This window comes from Callithrix jacchus, chromosome 22, assembly GCF_049354715.1.
Source record: "Callithrix jacchus isolate 240 chromosome 22, calJac240_pri, whole genome shotgun sequence".
Taxonomy (NCBI): domain Eukaryota; kingdom Metazoa; phylum Chordata; class Mammalia; order Primates; family Cebidae; genus Callithrix; species Callithrix jacchus.
In genome coordinates, this window is record NC_133523.1 from 42,117,051 (window position 1) to 42,124,053 (window position 7,003).

Here is a 7,003-nt window from a genome sequence, read left to right on the forward strand (position 1 = left end):
GAGTATTAAATCATAATCTGATGCCCCACACTTCTGCGACAGAGGAATTTCAACACTGATTTATATGAAGAAAAAGCAATCCTGCAGTTATTGGGCAATCCAAATGTGACTACTTTGAATTTACATGTTTTATTAACTTTTAAAAGAGATTATAAAGTCTTACTATGAATAATTGTACATAAGTAGCATATAAACAATTTTAACATTGATTATATGTTCAAGTTATTTTTAAGTCACAACTTTGTTTCTGTTTTGTTTCTAAATCAGTAAAAGAAACTGGGTCCTGGCCAGGCACAGTGGCTCATGCCTGTAAACCCAGCACTTTGGGAGGCCGAGGTGGGCGGATCACGAGGTCAAGAGATCAAGACCATTCTGGCCAACACAGTGAAACCCCATCTCTGCTAAAATATAAAAAATTAGCTGGGGGTGATGGCATGCGCCTGTAGTCACAGCTACTCAGGAGGCTGAGGCAGGAGAATTGCCTGAACCCAGGAGGCAGAGGTTGCAGTGAGCCGAGATCACGCCACTGCACTCCAGCCTGGTGACAGAGCTAGACTCTGTCACAAAAAAAAAAAAAAAGAAAGAAAGAAAGAAAGAAACTGGGTCCTAAAAGCTGCAGTGATCTAAACAGCAGTAAGTTTGTGCATCCATTTGTTTTCGTTTTTGTTTCTGCTGGCACTCCTCATTTGCATGAAATTCTGCACCATACTTACTAATTGTAGTAAAGTTTCTCCCATCCCAGAAAAAAAAAGCTACTCTGGAAGATAATTTTCAGTGAACTATAACTAAACCTCTTTAAGTGGATTATGACAAGATTATAAATGATATGCCAAATAATGTTTTAAATTGTGGCCCTCAACTTTAAGAAATGGTTTGCCTACATAAGTCTGGTACTTTTTTAAAGATAACATGTTCTGCCCTCATATGGTCCTCAGAATTAAAGCGTAATGAACGGAAGAAAAAGGAAAACAATGCAACCGAGTGCTAAGGCAGAACACCTTGCCAGAAGTAATTAATGAAGTACGAGTACATAATGAATATCAAGTGCATAATTTCATAGAGCCAACAAGATAACAGTCTATATTTTTCTCATTCACAGGTGAAGTGGATTTTGCAATTACCAGTTGTGTTAAATGCAACAAATAAAGTTCCTAAAATTGATACTCTAAGGTGCCACCTTAAGTTTTCCAGGCTGCAACTGTGCATTATTTTAAAATGGTTTTCTTAAAATGTGGTTTTCTCACACTGCCATGTGTGTACCTATGCAACTGTCTTACATGTTCTGCACATGTACCCCAAAACCTAAAATGCAATAAAAAAAATTTTTTAAGTGTGGTTTTCTTAAAATGTGTGTCATATACCATGAAACAGCATGCAGCCATAAAAAAGGATGAGTTGATGTCCTTTGCAGGGACATGGATGAAGCTGGAACCCATCATTCTCAGCCAACTAATACAAGAACAGAAATCCAAACACTGCATGTTCTCATTTGTAAATGGGAGCTGAATAATGAAAACACACGAACACAGAGAGGGGAACATCATACACTGTGGCCTGTCAGGGGACGGGGGTTAGGGGAGGGATAGCATTAGCAGAAATACCTAATGTAGATGACAGGGTGATGGATGCAGCAAACCACCATGGCACAGGTATAATTATGTTACAAACCAGCAAGTTCTGCATATGTTCCATAGAACTCAAAGTATAATAATAATGATGAAATTAAAAATAAATAGAAGAAAAATTGATATCAAAAAATAATAAATAAAATTGTTTTCTTAAATTTATTTAATTTTTTAAACATAACAAAAGGGAGGTGTTAAAACTGGTGTAATAGCTCAACAGAATCAGTACTCCAGATTTGAGGAAGAATGAAGACGGAGATATTCAGAACCCTCCACCAGATTCCCCCCAACTCGATCTGAGTAGATTTATGATATGCTTTGTGGATGTGGGTAGTCAATGACACCAGCTTGACACATCTTTCTGCACCAAACCCCATTGAGTTATCCGGTCCCCTTGGCTGACGCAGAACCATTAGGCGAGGAACACTGGCATCATCCAGGGTGATGTTCTTTGAGTGACTGACCAACCAGTCAGGCCGAAAAGCTGCCACAGCCTTGGGGCCCTCACAGACTCACCAAACATTACAGACGCTGCACTTGCCAGTGCACGGAGTAAGAATCACTGAGAACTCCACCTCATCTCCTGCCTGTAGCCCAATGCCATCCTGAACTTCTTTCACATGGAAACAGAGCTTCTGCTGCTATAGCAGGAGATAGATCTCCTGCTATCTCCTACTTCATAGTGAACGAAGCCAAACTGATCTTTCACACACATTCCACTGTGGCCCTATGCAGGAGTGTGATGTTGGAAGCCATGGTTTGTGCATTTTGGCCCAGGACACACAAATGGAACTTGATGCCATCCCCTTTCTGCATGCCATCCCCTTTGTGGGCCATCCCAATGATGTAAAATGTACAGACCTCACCTTCCATATCCCCCTCCTCCACAGTCTCAATCATTGCTTGTACTCAGTCTGTCTCGCATCAACACTCCTCAGCAGGCGAGTGACTTTGCCACAGTAAATGATGAGATCAGCTTCCTCAAGAAAGCCATTCACTGAGTGTGTTTTGTTCACTTTTTCTGCACTGACTTTGTTGCCTTTGCCTTTGGACAAGCTATACTCGACCATGTCCCCCAGTCTCAGGCCATCAGCATCACCAGAGAACTCACTGGAATGGAAAAAGATTTCCTCATCATGATTGGCTGTTTCAATAAATCCGAAATTATCCTTCAGAGATGCTACATAACCCAGGAGCCTCTTCGAGTTAGAATTATGACCTAAAAGTCACACACAGGTTGCAACCTACTGTCCAGGCCTCTGTTTGTCATTAATACTAAATTCAAGCTTATCTCCCGTTTGAGGAGAAGCAGATCCTTCCACATCCTTGGCTTGAAAAGCAATAGTCAGTTTCATCCCAGAGTCATCATAAGCAATAATGCCAAACTCGGCCTCCTTCTCTTTGCCTTTCTTTAGGCTTGTGGTTGTAGGGTTGGGAAAACTGACTTCTTTTTCTACCATGCCCAAACGGTGATCTGAATGGGAATAACATGAAACTGTGCCCTTGGCAAGGTTTTTAATCCTAATCGCACAATTTGTTTGAGCAGAGAGCTTAAAAGAAACCACAGTAAACTCCACTTAATCTGCAACATGGAGCTGGTTGCCATCCAGAACTTCACTGAAGTAGAACATATGAACACAATCCACACACTTGAACCATCTCACATGGCAGCAGTCACACCCATTTCTCAGGCTTCCTTAGTGACTGAAACGTATTTGACAGACTTCTATATGTCTTGCTTGTTCTAATCTGTCAGGTCGGTCTGCTGAAATATTAAACCTAACACACTTCTTCTGCAATGGAGTTTCAATAATAATTTATATTAAGGAAAAAAATCCTACAATTATTGAGCAATCAGAACGTGACTACTAGACAGTGTGGCGATTCCTCAAGGACTTAGAAACAGAAATTCCATTTGACCCAGCAATTCCTTTACTGGGTATATATCCAAGGGACTATAAATCGTTCTACTATAAGGACACATGCACACGAATGTTCATTGCAGCACTGTGTACAATAGCAAAGACCTAGAACCAACCCAAATGCCCATCGACGACAGACTGGACTGGGAAAATGTGGCACATATACACCATGGAATATTATGCAGCAATCAAAAATGATGGGTTCGTGTCCTTTGTAGGGACATGGATGAATCTGGAGAACATCATTCTCAGCAAACTGACACAAGAACAGAAAATGAAATACCGCATATTCTCACTCATAGGTGGGTGAGGAAAAATGAGAACACATGGACACAGGGAAGGGAGCACTACACACTGGGGTCTATTGGGGGGACTAGGGGAGGGACAGTGTGGGGGGAGCCAGGGAGGGATAGCCTGGGGAGAAATGCCGAATGTGGGTGAAGGGGAGGAAGGCAGCAAAACACACTGCCATGTGTGTACCTATGCAACTATCTTGCATGTTCTGCACATGTACCCCAAAACCTAAAATGCAATTAAAAAAAAGAAATAATGTGATCACATTTTTAATATCACAACTCACATTTCTTTTTCTCCACTGGTTCTGTTAATTTCTAAGAGATTTTGGTTAAAATCTTCCCCGTCCGTGGCTGATTTTTTTATTTCTTCTATAATTGGCTGTTCTCACTTAGACATTTTGATGCGATGTGCATTTATGTCCACAAAAGCTTTTATTGCTACTGAAATGGCCTTGTTCATATCCAGTTATTGTTGTCTTAACATTTGCTTTATGTGATTGGATGTGCACTAAATTTCTGTTCATTAGATTTTATAGAGTTTCATCTTCTTTATATTATATTGAACCATTCTGTGTCTTTTTTTTAAATGTGAATAAAGACACATACTTGCCTTGTCGTCTGCTTTTTCAGATAGACATGTGGACTCTCCAAATTCCTTTTGATAAACATTTTCAGAGCATATCTCTTACATCCTATTACTTTTGACCTACATGTTTTCTTTTTTTTATTGCATTTTAGGATTGGGGGTACATGTGAAGAACAAGCAAGATTGTTGCATAGGTACACACATGGCAGTGTGATTTGCTGCCTTCCTCCCCATCACCTGTATCTGGCATTTCTCGCCACACTATCTCTCCCCAACTCCCTACCCCCCGCTGTCCCTCCCCTATATCCCCCCAACAGACCCCTGTGTGTGATGCTCCCCTCCCTGTGTCCATGTGTTCTCACTGTCAACACACGCCTATGAGTGAGAACATGCGGTGTTTGATTTTCTGTTCTTGTGTCAGTTTGCTGAGAATGATGGTTTCCAGGTTCATCCATGTCCCTACAAAGGACACGGACTCATCGTTTTTGATGCGTTTTCTGTACTTACAGTAGGAGTCTGTAATGCAGTGCATACCTGTGATAAGATCTCTTTCAGTCCATTATTTGCTGCCATCGCTTAGCGCATTTAGTCTATTTTCTTTATAAATGTTTTTCTCAGCTTTATTGAGGTGTTAATGATAAATGGAACATTATATTTTAAGTGGAAAACATATGACTTGATAAACTGATATATCACAAAATTATTACCATGATCATTCTAATTAACAGATGCATCATCTCACATAGTTACCTGTGGGGTAGGGGGGATGCAAGAGCACTTAAGACCTCCTTTGTTAGCAAATTTAAAATATACAGCACAGTGTTATTAACTAAGGTGACTATATACTGCCTGAGATATCCAGAACTAATTCATCTTATAACTGAAGATTTGCATGCTTTGACTAACATCTCCATATTTTTCCCATACCTCAGCTCTGGGCAATCACCTTTCTACTCTGTTGCTCTGAGGTAGACATTTCTAGATTCCACAAATAAGTGAGATCAGAGATTATTTGCTTTCCCTGCCTGACTGTTTTGACTTAATATAATGTACCCCGCCTTCATCTGTGTTGTCACAAATGGCAGAATTTTTTTGTGTCCTGAGAATATATAACATATATATGTGTGTGTTTAATGTATACATTATATTGTGTGTTCATATTATATGGTGTGTGTAACAGAATACACACGTAAAATATAGAAGATGTATCATATATGTATATTATAGATGTATACAATTATATATTATATAATTATACATATATTACACACATATGTGACATTATATATTCTTTGTGTGTATACTGTATATATTAAACAAATATGTAGACAGTTCTTACTGAAATGTATCAAAAGTGAGTGGCCAAAGGGCTTGTAGACGAACTGTCACGACACCTATTAAACATAAATTGCATTTCAAAACCAATTGTATGGTAAACAATTGTCAATTATATCAAGTATCAAAATGGCAAACAATTCAAACTAATAAAACCTAAATTACAAACTTGCTAAAAGACATAAAATGAGTAGATGGAAGAATAAGGGTCTCATATTTTAGGTGTTCAATACGTGCTTTGGATTTTTCTTCCTCTCATTAGATGAAGAGCATAGCATTGCTGTGGTAGAGTTGGATGGCAGAGTAGAGAAGGTGTTCAAAGGAATGAAGATAACTACAGAGAGAAGACAACTTGGTAAATTCAGGACACTCTTACAGACTTTGTCAGTATAAAGAAAGAAATGTGCAGATATTGCTAGATTTGTAGTTAGAAAAGAAGGATGGGCCGGGCGCGGTGGCTCAAGCCTGTAATCCCAGCACTTTGGGAGGCCGAGGCGGGTGGATCACGAGGTCAAGAGATCGAGACCATCCTGGTCAATATGGTGAAACCCCGTCTCTACTAAAAATCCAAAAAATTAGCTCTGCACGGTGGCGTGTGCCTGTAATCCCAGCTACTTGGGAGGCTGAGGCAGGAGAATTGCCTGAACCCAGGAGGCGGAGGTTGCGGTGAGCCGAGATTGCGCCATTGCACTCCAGCCTGGGTAACAAGCGAGAAAACTCTGTCTCAAGAAAAAAAAAAAAAAAAGAAAAGAAGGATGGTTTTACCTGATGGAAACATCTAGATGAGTGGAAGAATAAGTCGCTGAGAGGATGATACAGTAAACAACTCTATACTCCAATAAGCATAGAAGCAGTGATCACCTTATTAATTTCAATGTCAACTTCAGTGAATGTCATGTCATTCCCATTCTAACTGCATATTTTGAACCCACTGATTCTGTCTCCACAACAAGCATCCAAGAATGCTCAGACCAAAATGTGGATTTTACACATTGTATTTAGTAAGATATATATAATTTTATCAGATGGAGTGAGTGCCACCTGAGTCCAAATATTTTGTACTATGTGATTGTCATATGCTTGTGGGATATTAGAAGCATCCCTGGCCTCTACCCACTGCATATTAGTTTCTCTTCGGCAGATTGACAAAGCTGCACATCTGTAAACACTGCCAGTGGATCCCTGTAGAGGACTGGGGAGAGGCAGAAAGGCTTTACTTGGAAAACTGTGTTTTGGATG

The 7,003-nt window shown here is 39.9% G+C and overlaps 1 pseudogene across 1 annotated transcript; it reads right to left on the reverse strand.

The window, feature by feature from the left end:
* Window positions 1–240: 240 nt before the first annotated feature.
* On the reverse strand, window positions 241–2,698 carry LOC100400740 (cold shock domain-containing protein E1 pseudogene; annotated as a pseudogene). The gene has a single exon (XR_013531355.1). The product of XR_013531355.1 is annotated as a cold shock domain-containing protein E1 pseudogene (transcript).
* Window positions 2,699–7,003: the final 4,305 nt, after the last annotated feature.